Source organism: Mustela lutreola, chromosome 12 (genome assembly GCF_030435805.1).
Source record: "Mustela lutreola isolate mMusLut2 chromosome 12, mMusLut2.pri, whole genome shotgun sequence".
In the NCBI taxonomy this organism is placed as follows: Eukaryota; Metazoa; Chordata; class Mammalia; order Carnivora; family Mustelidae; genus Mustela; species Mustela lutreola.
In genome coordinates this window covers 3082258-3095484 of record NC_081301.1, presented here as the reverse complement: position 1 = coordinate 3095484, position 13227 = coordinate 3082258, and positions in this window count along the sequence as shown.

Genomic DNA, 13227 nt, shown 5'->3' with positions numbered 1-13227 from the left:
GGAAGTCCCTGAGGTTTCAGAAGGGGTGGCTGATGGCAGCTCAGCCGGGGCGCCCCCCTGCCCGGCCCCCATTCCATCTGCCCAGCGGCTCTCAGGCCACCAAAGGGGGCCCCATGTGGATGGAGTCTTCCAAGTTCTTCTGTCCCCAAATAGGCACTGGGCCAAATGACCCAAATGGCTGCTGTTTCCACCAGCACGGACTTCTGGAAATTGCTGGTGCCTTTGGGCAATTACTAAATTAACCTTTGTTTGGTCTTTGAATTGTTTTCTTTCCCTGGTCTGCACTCCTGGCCCTCCTGAGGGGTTTTGCCTTTGATCGAATGGGCTCTGTGTCACTTACATCACTGAACCTGTGTCCACCCAATTCCACAATATCCATCAGGCCAAGCCCATTTAGAGAGTAGATTTGGGGGGGGTGAGGGGAGCTGAGCAACGCCATGACATTGTGATTATTTTGTGATGTTGGCGAGGCAAGGTGCACTCGCGTTCCAGATCAAGGGCTCTGGGCGGGGCGTCTTTTAGGTGTGACGGGAGAATGACAAGACGGGCAGGAGAGCGAGAGGGCGAAGGTCAGATGTGGAGCCCGTGGGGCCACGGGAATGGGCCGCTGGGGGTGCCCGTGGGGGCTCGGGCACACGCCGCGCGGTGTTTCCATCGCCTTGGTTTGAACAGACAGCCTGTCTGTGTGAGCCGGAATTACTGGTGGTTTTCATGACGGCAACATTGTACAACGTTGTGACAGCGAGCTTGATAGCTCGTTCTTGAGGAATCTGCGAGGATGATGGATGAAGGCGAGGCGGCGCCTGCCGTCGGGGTCCCCCGGGGCTCCTCAGGTGAGTCACCGTTCATCGTGACACGTCCTGCCGAGGGTGGGGCGTGAGGCGGGGGCTACGGGAGAGTCTCCCGTCTCCTCCGTGTCTGGGAGTGTTTCTCCCGAGGAGCGTTCCCAAGAGCGCCGCTGCTGTCTGTCATCTTCGCTCCCCGGCCGGCCCACTCGCCACAGCTTGAGCAGATGCCGACCGCGCGAGCCCGGCCGCGCCCGGTCATTCACGTCGGCGCACCGTGGTGGGCGACGGAGCGGGGGCCCCGCAGCCGGGAGGTCGGAGTGGGCGAGGGTCCGAGGGCTGAGGAGACGGGGCTCCCTGGGTCGGGCGGCACGGGCCCCGGGACAGGACTACACACGTGGGGTGAGCTCACTAGTGCGCGGCTCTCCCGACAGCCCGGGGATGGGGGGCAAGGAATCTTGCCTTGTTTTACCCGTCTGACACCGGAGAAGGTGAACGGCCTGCCCTAGGTCACGCCGAGCCCCCCCAGCCCCCCGTCTAACTCTGAAGTCTGTGCGGAGCCCGTCCTATGCTGCCAGGGAGGCCCGAGTCTCTCCTGCTGAAAAACAGGAGATAAAAATAAGACATTGCCTATTTGGACTGTAGGATCCTAAAATTAAAGCCATCTCCCCATAACCTGTCTGCTTCTGTTAGCACGGGCTTCTAGAGGAGGCGGAGTGCTGCTCACTTGAACAGAAGGGCGAAGGTGATGTGACACGGGCAGACGTCACACGTGCCGATGCTGTGTCATGGGAGGTGGGGAGAGCAGGGCCTTCCTGTGGGACAGTCTCTAGGGGCCACAGCAGTCACGCCCCCCCGGGGCCCTAGAGCACCCGACTGTCTCTGGGGCACAAAGATGGAAAACAAGGGCTTGGCCGTCGCTGTCTTATCAGACCCATCCCTGCCAGCAGCCCCTGCTGCCGTGGCCGACGGGACAGATTTGGACTGGGGGCCAGCAGGAGGGAGGCTGTGGGAGCAGAGAAAGAGGGGGGGCCATCGGGTTAAGATGTGGAAGCAGAATGAGCACGACAGACCGAGGACAGGGACTAAGCTGGTGCTCTGCAGTCAAAGGGGCAGGGTGAGGTGTGGGACCCCAAGGCTCCCTCCTGCCCTCACCTGGCTGCCCCCCACCCCCATGTCTGGGTGGCCTGGGGAGGCTCAGGAGCCTCACCTACGGTCCCTACACAGTACCATGACCTGGAGATGCCCACGGCCCTCTCATAACCCCCCAGAGGAGGGCGGAGGATGAATTCATCCTCAGGAGCCCCCGCCTCGCTCCTCTCCACCCAGCCCCTGTGTGCACTGTTCGTGGCCCTGATTCCAGGCACAGTCTCAGCCGTGGGCTGCCTCGTCCCCTGTCCGTCTGCTCGGGGCCGGAAGAGCCGTGAAGACAGAGTTTTGCCTTTTCTGTTCTCCACTGTCTCCTAGGGCCAGCCTCGGCACGAAGGCAGGAGCTGGAGGATCTGTGCTGGTCCAGGATTTTCTGTACCCCCGACACAGGGTGACCAGAAGCACACCGTCCCTTCGCTCCTCACACCCCCGCTGGGGACCACTGGCCACTGAGACTGTTCCTGTTGGACTGACGAGGAAGTGCAAGTGACCAGCCAGGCTATCGAGGTCCTGAGCAACTCAGGGGTGACTTGTGACCAGAGCCCCGTGTCCCTGTCCTGGGGCCTCCCAGAAAGAAGGGGCAGAGCCCATCTGAGCCCATCAGCCCTGGGGACTCTTGGATCAGCCTGAGACCCCTCAGCAGAGCTTCTGTGCCCCCGAATCTGTCCTGCACACATCCCAGTGCCCCGGTGCTTCAGGAAGCAGACAGACTGTTCCCCAGGTGGGGGGTAACCTCAGCTCTCCAGGCTGGCCCGGCCCACCATCCCTCCCCAGGCCCAGCCCTGCCCTCTCGGAACCGATGTTCTAATGGATCTACTGCCGCCTCCCGGGCTCAGCCCGCAGTCTGGGCTGGTCCCGAACTTGGACCTAAGGATGCAAACCTGGTGGTGGTCAGACCGACAAGCTCCGCACTGCAGTGGGGCAGGGCCACGGAGAGACAAGAGCTTAGAGGCGGGCTGGAAGGGACCGGGTCCTGGCCCTGCTCCCGGGGTGGGTGCGCGCCCTTCCCACTCAGCTGCCGTCGAGGCTCGGCTCCCCCAGGTGTGGCTCTGAGCTGCACAGATCCGCGTACCACCGAGGGTGAGGGCGAGGGGAGCCTCGGCTCGCCCAGACTCGGCGGGGCCCTACCAGCACGATGCGGCCAACCTCGCAGCAAACCCTGTGCGGAGTACCAATCCCCCGTCTCTTCTGGCCTGGAGCCTCCGTGCTGGTGTCTGGAGCCCTGGTCCCAGGGGCTTCCTCCATCCCGGGGGATGGGGGGTGGGGGCCTCGGCGGGATGGCTTCCTTAGCTCTGATGGGGCCGGGGGTGGGGTGCTGGTATTTACCCGTGGCCCCTGCCCGTGGCCACTTCCCACTGACCAGCCCGGGGACTCCACAGCCCTGCCTGGCAGGCCTTCCCTCATCCCCTGGGCTCTTGAGAGGGCTTGACATTCTTGTCTTTCCCTTGGCAACACTCTGCTGCGTGCGAGGCTCTGGGGAGAACATCTGGAGACACGTCAGCAGGGGCCTCCGAACTGGGGCCGATGGAGGCTCTGCCCCCGACCTGGCTAGGCGCCAGGCTGCTGATCCGCTCTGCGAATCGCGGTCAGAAACGTGGCAGGAAGGGGAGGCCCCGGCTGTAAACTCTGCCCTCCACGTGCCCTCCAGCACCATCCCTGGTCTTGTCGCTGACCCCCGGCACCCCAAACCGGACCCCTCCCCACAGCTGAGGCTGCAGAGTGGCTCCTGGGTGGGGAAAGGGACCTGGACCGCTGTCCTCATTACGAAACCGTCATCACACGCAAGCACATGTGCCCTTGCCCCGAGCCGGCCTGGCCTCTCCCGCTGCACCATTTTCCTTTTGCTCTGTTTTTTGTTTTGTTTTGTTTTAAGGTTTTACTTATTTATTTGAGAGAGAGAGACAGAGACAGAGAGGGAGAAGCAGGCCCCCCGCTGAGCAGGGAGCCCGACATAGGACTCGATCCCAGGACCCTGAGCTCATGACCCGAGCGGGAGGCAGAGGCTTCACTGACTGAGCCGCCCAGGCGTACCTTGCTCTGGTTTGTTGTGGTGAGAAGCTGGGGTATTCACACCACCAAGAGACCAGGAGACCCATGGCTTGTGTTCCCCAGAGGCAACGTTGCGAGAGACTCATGTTTGAGAGATTTACATTTCCCGTCCCTTCATGGGGAGCCTCCTCCAGGGCTGCCTGGGTGAACTGCGCTTCCTTCCCCTGAAACCTAGGGTTGAGGACCCCCTGCCCTCGCGTGTGGCGGCGAGTGGCTCTTACAAGGGGCTCAAGCCGGGAACCTGGGTGGCTCAGTCCTTAAGCGTCTGCCTTCAGCTCAGGTCGTGATCCCAGAGTCCTGGGATCGAGCCCCGCGTCGGGCTCCCTGCTCGGCGGGAAGCCTGCTTCTCCCTCTCCCACTCCCCCTGCTCATGTTCCCTCTCTCGCTGTCTCTCTCCATCAAAAAAATAAATAAAATCTTTTTTTTTTTAAAGGGGTCCTGGGGGCTGTGTGTCAGAGGCGGGTGGTGGGGGCTTTTCGAGGGACACTCTCTTGCCCCTTCCCGGCTGGCGTGGCCCGGATGGGGAGAGAGCTGGGGGGGGGGGGGGGTCCTCGGGCTGTGGCTCCTTCACTGTGGGGCCAGTGCCAGGTGGTGTCGTGTCTGTCCGTGCCACACACCAGCTCCTCTACCCCTTTCTCGGGAGCCTCGCCCCTCCCGGCCCAGTCGCGGCCTCTCCCACGCGGCTTCCTCTCCCTGGCCCACTTCTCCCTACAAACTGCTTTCTGAGGCTCCTCGAGCCTTCTCGTCCCGGGGCCCCTGCTGGACGTGCCTTCCCCTCCGCCGTGCTGGACAAGGCCTGTCTCTCACATGCTCACCAGTGCGGGTGTCAGTAATCCGGGCTGTTTCCTCCCACTTGTCGGCGGAAAGCGCTCTCGCCAGGGCTGACTTAGCGTCGTCCTGCCTGCCGGCGAGGTTGAGAACCTTCCCCACGTCTGCTCCCATCACCTGCCTGCTTCCCCGTTCCCCGGTTCTCGGGTCCCACGCCGATGTGCACACGCTCTTTACACGCTCGGGACAGGAATCCCGCGCCTGCTTGACGGGACCCAACTCTCTCCTCCCAGGCGGGTGTTCGTCTTCCCTGGGGTTCAGGGTCTGCCATGGAGGTGAGGCCGCCAGCTCTCCCGGGCGCTGTCTGCCAGGCTTGCTGGGAGGCTCGTGAAAGTGGACGGTATTTTCTTTACTGTTTGAGCCATTCTGAGCTGATGTTTGGTTTTTAACCCATGTAGGATTTTCGTGGATATGAGCTAGAAGTTTACCTGGTCTTGTTTGTGTTTTGTTTTGATGCACGAAGAGCCAGGCGTCACCAGTTCCCTACTGAAGTGGAAACTGCATCCATCAGACACCCAGGGGTCTGGTCTCGGAGCCTCTACTGCTCTACGATCCCCGCGCCCGTGTGTTCGCCGGCACACGACACGTGCCACTTTCCCAGGACCCCGGAGCTGCGGTTACGTGGAGGCTTGCCAACATCCTCTTACTCTGCTTCATGGTTTTTTTGAGTTCTTCTCTTCTGAATGATCTGTATAATCCACCTGGGAGATTGGGAACCCTGTAGGGGCCCTAATCAAGCCTGGATTGAACTGCAGATCGGCTGGAAGAAACCCTACATCCGGAGACGTGGACCGAGAGTGGCCGAGATGCTCGGACCAAACAGCCTCATTCAAGCCCCAGCCCTGCTGCCTCCCGCTGTGTGCCTTTGGACAAGTTGCTCGACTTCTCTGGGCTTTGGCTTCCTCAGCTGTAAAATGGGGTAATAATGAACCAATACTGCTCCAAGGGTTGGTATAAACAGTAAGTGAGCTATCATACGGAAAGCGTGTGTGGAAATCAGACAGCATCTCTGCTAAGGTCCAGAGCTACTGCGTTTACTACTAGGAAGGGAAACAAAATGCGGCCAGTTCTGCTGTGACTCGCCCTTGACTGCAGAGTCTATCTCTGCTTATTAGAATCAATATGCTGGAGCTTTGTCTTTGCAACACGACAGCTCCCACCAGGAGGACAAGGTTTTATCTTTGCTTACAAAGATTTTCCTTTTTATCCGACAGTAAAACTTGGAAACCGACGTTCTGCATGTCGGCTCTTACGGTCTTCAGAAGTTTTTAGTAGCATAAAGGGATCTCGAGGTCCGAAGGTTTGAGAAGCGGAGCTCCGCCTTCTCAGAAAGGCCGGGAAAGCTTGGACAGCCTGAGTAGAGGCCAGAAGGCGGCGAACACAGTCAGAGGCTCCTGCTGATCGAAAAGGAAAGGAGAGAGTCTTGCTAACCTGCGGAAGGGTACGGACATGCGTCGGCAGCAGGTGTCCTATCCCGAGGCTGCCTGCCCCCGGTCCCCACGCAGTTGCTTCCCCGAGCCTGGCGAGAACGCGGGACAGAAATACAAGACACAGACACGGAGCCTGGAGACGCCGCGCTGGGACGATGCCCTGACACTCGGAAAATTCCGCTTCGTAAATTCAAGCGAATCCAGCGGAGATTTATCAAGACAATTACGAGTTTAACAAGGTGGCCGTTTACGAAATAAACACTTTAAAAAAAAAAAATCAATGTTTTTGTGCCTGTTATTTTAACCCAATTAGCTGTGAGCTGAGAAACGGCTTTGATGTGAGGGGAGGTCAGGCAGCTTGACCGAACCTGGGATGGGTGTTAATTTTATAAAAACAAAGCAATCGTAGCACAACAGTCGCACAGGCGGTCTGAGCGGTGGGCACACGAGTCTTTGTAAACTCGTTTTGCGCAAGTTTCTTGTGTTTGAACCTAACACAATGACAGCGAGAGGTGCTGATAACAGCGGAACGACCCAGACTTCGCTCGAGTTCTGTTCGGTTTCATCTCCCCGTCGATGCCTGCGTCCTGCCTTCCTCTTCCTCGGGTTAAGATGTTGGTGCTGTCAGGTCGAGTCACTGGATGTAGCGCTGTCAGGAAGGGTGGGGGTAACATCCCCGAGCTGGGTGCTGGGTTGGGCGGCATCTCCTCTCTGGACGTGGAAGGAGGGGCCTGCGTCTCCTGCCGCCTGGTGCTGCCCACAGGAGAAGGGACAGGGACCCGCTCCCACGCCTCCGCAGGTGCGTCCCTGCCTTCCTCACCGCGGCTCCGGGCGCCTGCGCGAGGCTCTCTCCGGGAACACGGGGACCTTCGCTCTACCCCCGTCCACCTGGAAACGGGCTGCGCGTCTAGAGGGGGCCTGGTTCGCTGGTCTGCGCCCGGCCAGTTCTTGGAGCGGAACGTGGGCGTCTCTCTGTGGCAGCTTCTCCTCTCTGTCCTCAATGTGTCACTTGGGGAACATCTATCGGATGGCCGAGGGGCGTCTGGCGCTGTCCCCAAGGTCCCGACTTCTGCCTCGTCTTTCCGTGACTTTGCCCTTTAAGACGAGCTCCTGGCGCGGCACCTGCCCGGTCTTCAGCCGATTTGCTCCTCAGATGCCTCCTTTCCGCTCCCAGCCCATCTATTTTAAATTCCAAGATCTCTAATTAGTTCTTTTATATAAAAGCCCATGCTTGCTTCATGGATCCGATAACCCCTCTTATCTCTCTAAAGGTAGTAATTATGCGTATTTTAAATTCTCCTTCTGTTGACTCAATCAGTTTGCTCCCCTGGGCGTCAGGGTTTCTGTCTCGGAGGCGGCGGGTCTCTTCCGCGGGGCTGCTTGCCTCGCGTGCTCGGTCACGTGGCCGTCGCCTGTTTCGGCATCAGCTTCCCTGCGGATCTCTCTGCCGCTGCCGCGTCTGTCTCAAAGCCTCTGATGGAAGACGGGGAGGTCCGCGCACCCAGGCGAGGCGGGCGGGGAATGGCTCCCTCGGACTGGGGGTCCCTTGCTTCACCGAGGTCTGTGGTTTCCTGGTCACTGTCCTCCTATGGTGACCACCCTCTGCTTTAATCTGGGGACTTGGGGGCTCTCTGCCGTCCACGCCGGTGGGCAGGGAGCACGCAGACCGTTGCCCCCACCCCACCCCTGTGTCCCACCTCCCCGACTCCTGATGGGGGCGGCTCCAGCTGCGTCGGCAGCTGCCCAGTCTGGGCATCTCTTGGAATGTGGTCCTCTCCGATTTTTTTTTTTTTAATCTTTCTGTGATTCCTACAGAATTCCGATCCCCTGAAATGACTCATTTGTTCAAACTAATTTTATCTAGATTTTTTTCTTTTACTTATTTTTCAAAATTTTTTTTCTTTTAAAAACTTTTTTCTGACCCTTAGTAGGACCGGGGAGGGGGCATGTTTAGCTCCTCATGTGACCGAAGGCCCCGAGTACTATTAATCAGCCTGCAGAGAGCGTCTTGGCCCCGGATGCCCAGCGGGCCCCTGGCCAGAGCCGGGGAGGCTCCACAGGTCCTGCATGCAGGCCAGCCCCCAAAGCACACAGCGTCTCTTTTCTGCAGAGGATATTGTCAGACTGAGACTGAAAAGGGGGTCTTCCTGGCATTCTTAGACTGCACAATGGAGAATAACCAAGACGCCAAAGCCACACAACTCATCGGTGACTCCTGAGGCCTTCCTCCGAGCGAGGGATGTTCCTTTGCTCCCTGACGGAGACGCTGGCCTCCCCGGGGTTCTACTGCCCCTTCGTGTCAGTTGACTACTTGGTTTTTCTTTTTCTTTTCTTTTCTTTTTTTTTTTTTAAAGATTATTTATTTATTTAATTGACACAGAGCGAGATCCCAAGTAGGCAGAGAGGCAGGCAGAGAAAGAGGGGGAAGCAGGCTCCACGCCTAGCAGAGATCCTGATTGGGGGGCTCGATCCCAGGACCCTGAGACCATGACCTGAGCCGAAGGCAGAGGCTCAACCCCCTGAGCTACGCAGGCGGCGCCCTGACGACTCGGTTTTTAAAAGACCGGCCTCCGTGCTGAGATGTTCTGAGGGACAACAAACAACCAGGAGACTGCGGCAAAGGACGCGGCCAGACGTGGTCCTCCAAGGCTCCGGGATGGATCTAGAGCCCTTAGCAGTGACCACACGGTGACCGACGTCCCAGTCCTGCTGTCCGGGGACGGGGGCACGAGCTTTCTGCAGTGTGACACTCAGACACTCAGCCCTTCCGAGACAACCTGTTGCTCCAGACACCGACCAAGTGCCTCCGGAAAGACGCCCACCCGCCTGTCCTCCAGCTCCCGCCACCCCCTCACCTCCTACGTGCGGCAGATCTGTGTCCTGGTGGTTTTAATTCGTCTCCGAGCACCCCCCCACCCCCGTCTGGTGCGTTACTGAACGCGTCTCTCCCTAACTTGATCAGCTGCGGGAAAATTGGATCAGGGTGGGCAGATCGTGTCCCGTTCTTACCACGTGAATGTCAGAGGCCCCCGGGCGTGGGGACCTGCTCATTTCTACAGCTTCCTCTTTGAAAAGCAGATGGCCAGCCTTGGGCTTTATTGAATTTGTGTTTATGTATGTGATGCATTTGACCGTAGCCGGAGGGCGGCTGCCTGGTCCAATAGCAAATTTGGCCCATCAACGAGGTTGAAACCTACTTACCTGTAAGCAGCGGTTTGTTCTGGGGACGCGGCTTGGTCTTTGGGGTAGCAGAGACAAGCCAGGTTGGACGAGCTCCTCCGTCAAGGCCTTCGAGCCTTGGAAACGATTGCGGTCAGGAAGCCCGGCTGCTTTTGCACCCACCCTCTTACCCACACCCCAAATTCCACTTCCAGGGATTTATCCTGAGACACCACAGGCCCCAGCGCGAAGGATAGCCATGCAAGAGTGTTCAGCGCACCACCACCGCCCCTGCTCGTTTAATTAAAAAGCAAACCCAAATATTTGTCAACGGGGAGCTGGCACAAGGATCGGAGCCCCGCCGTGCTGGAACCCTTGAGAACCGGCCGAGCGAACAAGGCCGGGCAGGTGTGCAAACAGCTGCTGTGTGTCCACACGGAGGTGGAAAGGGCGAGGGCGAGCAGCACTGACCCATCCCCAAGAACACGGGGTTCCTGGGGGAGCCGGCAGCCCTGTTTCCGCCGGGAGCCTCCAAGAACTGCCAACGACCGGGACCGGAGCCGGTGTTTGCCCCAAAACGACACCTTCCCAACCACCAAGTGTCCGTCTGCGGATGATGGGCCCACAAAGCCGGGTCTGTCCACAGCGCGGAATGTCACTCAGCCTCCGAAAGGAAGGGCACAGTGACACCAGCTACGGCGTGGGCAGCCTCATCACGAGGCAGAGTGAAATAAGGCAGCTATGAAAGGGCAAATCCTGTAGGATTCGGAGGAGCCCAGAGTGGGTGGGTCCATGGAGATGGAGAGCACAGCGAGGGGGCGGGGAGGGTCTGCGTTCCACGGGGACGGCGGGACTCGGTGGAGGAAGACGGAAAGTTCTGGACACCGGCAGGGGGGACAGCTGCACAAGAGTGGGAATGTGCCTCACGTCCCCGTGCACCTACAAACGGTCGCGACGGTGGGTGTTATGTCACGTCATACACGCACTACACAAATAAACAATAAACCATGAATGGGAGTTAGAAGATCACGGAAAGGGACGTTGAGAAGGGATTCATGGAACTGTTAGTAGTAGTGACGTTCTTCGTTTAGAGATTTTATTTATTTGACAGAGAGAGAGAGAGAGAGAAGACAAGCAGGACATAAGTGGAGCTTGGCAGGCAGAGGGAGGGAGCCCGAAGCGGGGCTCGATCCCAGGACCCTGGGATCACGACCTGAGCCGAAGGCAGATGCTCAACCCACTGAGCCCCCCAGGCGTCCACATCCAGTAGTGGTTGTTTTTTGAGGAGGGGATTCTGGGGGCTTTTACTTGCCCTCTGACCCATTTGGGGCACCTTTGCCTTTGAAGGGGGGGCTGTCCCAGCAGCCCGGCCTCTCCTATGACCTGACTCCATCACCACAGTCCCCCGCCCCCGGCCCAAAGTGAGATAAGCCACCAGGGGCAGAGAGGTTGAGTCCTGTGTTCCTGCCTGTCTCCCTCCGTCACTCTCACTGGGGTGAAACCCCGTTCCCGCGGGTGACGCTCATCTAAATGCCGAGGGACAGCGCTCCCCCGCCATGTCCCCAGTGTCCCCCAGATGCAAATATGGCCGCTCTGCGTCACCTTCACCTGGGGCAGGACCTCTGATGCAGTTTGCACTGAGCCTGGGAGGGGCCGCCACGCAGCCTCCCTGAGCTGATTACTCAACGTGCCTGCGTCTGAGCGGGCAGGGGCCCGGGGGCTGGGGGGGGGGGGGCGCTCCGAACCTGCTGCCGGAGTGGTGTTTGTTTGGCTGAGGCTTAAGGAGTGGGGGCCAGGCCAGAGGGCCCCCGGCTGGGTGCTCCGGCTGTCTCTTGCGTCCCGCGGGGTGTGGCAGCCCCAAGCTGCTCCGGACCAGGGAGGAGCGTGGGGGTGTATCCCCCAGAGGATTCACCGGCCCCCAGTCTGCCCCCCACAGCTCTGTGTCCCGCCTCTTGCCCAGCTAGAAGGCTGGATTGTCCCTTCCCAAGCCGAAGGGGCACAGCCTGCAGCCACCCTGCGGTCCCAGCGGAGTGGCCTGACCTGACCTGGCCCACGGGGCTTACGGCCACCGCCGCCCCTGCTTCCGTTCCCCGCACTTGCTCCAACCTGGGGGCCCGGGCGCCAGCCAGGGTGGGCGTCACGTGGCAGAGCCATGGGGGTTACAGCAGAGGGTGACAGCCTCGGAGAGATGTGGAAAAGCAAAGGGCTTATTAAAACGCTGAAATTGGTTCCGAATGAGGTCAGCCATCGAAGCGCCTTGGAGGCGAGCCAGGCGCTGAGCCGTGAGCTGTGTTTATTTCCCCACAGCATGCGGTGACGCCCCGGGGCCACCCCCAATCCCTCTGCTTCTGGAGGGCAGATGGGACCGAAACACCAGGGCTGAGCCCGAGGGCCGAGGGAGCAGGGGTCAGAGGGCGCGCAGGAGGGAGCCGTGCGGCACAGCATTTGCTGCGTCCGCCGGGCCCCCAGGGAGGGCAGGTGGGTCACGGGTTGCAGACTGGGGCTGGAGGACCGCTGAGCGCGACTTCCTCACCCCGGCTCAAATTGCTGGTTTGTAAAAATCCATTAATGCAGAGAACCGCACATCGCGGCAGAGGCCCTGCGATTGGCCCGGGTCCCTCTCACCCCCCGTGGGGCGCAGAGCCTCCCCAGCTTTTCTGCCTGGTTGCATTTCTCATCCAAGTGTCCCTTCCTTCCTCCGGACTCCAGCGGAATGTCCCTGACCTTGGCCGCCTCCCAGGGCAGCACCCTCCCCCCAACGCCACCCCTTGCTAGAAGTGCACTTTGGGGTCCTTGACCTGGTACTTGGTCTGGCCCAGCCCCAGAGGCAGGTTGTTAACCTCTCCAAGGCCCAGTGCCCTGGTATCTGAGGACAGTCATGTTCCGGCCCTGAGGCTGGGGGGCAGGGGGGTGGCCCAGAAGGCAGCTGGTGGCAGGCTGGGCGTGGACGCGCTTTCTAGCGCTTTCTAGCACTCGCGGATTCCTAGCGCTCCGTAATTATGATTTCTGCCACCGGCTGCCTCAGCGTTGTCACCTGTGAGGGGAACGCCGGGACTCCAGCCCAGCTCCGAGCCGGAGAGAGACGGTGCCTTCGGAATCCTGGTAAAAATAAACGTGTGTACAGAGGACTCTGCTGTTTACTAAGAGCGTCACGGGCCTTCCCTCCTTCAGGAGGAGCCACTCCGAGCATCTGCGCATCTCCCCGTAACCAGAGAGAAACGGAGGTGTGCTCGGCGGCCTGAAGTCCTGCTCGGGGCTGACACTGCCTCCCGGGAGCTCCTGACCCCCAGCTGGGCCGTTGCTCCCAGGCCGCAGGGGTGAAGCCGGACAGAAGGTAGATAGTTGCTGCGCCCCAGTCCTCTGGTGATCTGGTGGAGAAGGGCTTCCCCAAGGATGCCTGGCTGGGAGCCGGCAGGATTCGAACCCAGAATGCTGACGTCCAGGTCGGTACACCGTGAAGGCCTTGGGGTTTCAGTGCCCCAGAGTGTGGTGCCTCTGCTCCTTCTGCCTGTCTTTCAGCTGGACCACCTGGCCTCTCCAAGGCCGCCAGGAGGCTCACTCACAACGGGACCCCCGCATTTGGCCTGTACTGATGCCTGGGCCCCCCTGCAAGGAGCCAGCCAGCCCCACCCACTTGCCGTGGCCACTCCCTGATCCCGGTGGGGAGTGTCTAGAGCACAACTTGACCTCAAATGACAGACATCTGCTTATAGGGCAGTTTGGAGAATGTGGACTGCCTCTCTCCGGGAGAACTTCAGGGGGCCCCCCCTCTTCTGTGCAAGGCAGCTCTGCCCAAAGGCCTCTGGTCCTGAAGCCAGACACCCCCA